The sequence below is a fragment of the Gavialis gangeticus genome, unplaced genomic scaffold, assembly GCF_001723915.1.
Source record: "Gavialis gangeticus isolate Ggan-Ray unplaced genomic scaffold, GavGan_comp1, whole genome shotgun sequence".
NCBI classification, from domain to species: domain Eukaryota; kingdom Metazoa; phylum Chordata; order Crocodylia; family Gavialidae; genus Gavialis; species Gavialis gangeticus.
Window position 1 is genome coordinate 64,982,597 of NW_017729033.1, and position 249 is coordinate 64,982,845.

Here is a 249-nt window from a genome sequence, read left to right on the forward strand (position 1 = left end):
GGTGATAAACACTGTGTTATCAATTCCCTGCTGGGCCAGTCAGGAGCAGGGGAGGGGACCCCTCCCTAATTGCAGCATCCTGCCAGGTGCTGGCCATGCCCCGCCCTCAGCTCAGCACTGTGGAAGGGACAGGAGGGCTGCTCTAGCGCCCCCTGCTTCTAGCCTGAGACACTGTAGGCATGTGCCTGCATGTCTAGGATGACTGTGCGGTTACAAACTGGTTCAGCCTAGCCAGTTTAGACTAATCTG

General features: G+C 57.4%; 1 protein-coding gene across 1 annotated transcript in view; it reads right to left on the reverse strand.

The window, feature by feature from the left end:
* KCTD8 (potassium channel tetramerization domain containing 8) overlaps positions 1-249 on the reverse strand; it is a 220,845-nt gene that overhangs the window by 129,079 nt on the left and 91,517 nt on the right. The gene's annotated exons all lie outside the window — the stretch shown is intronic.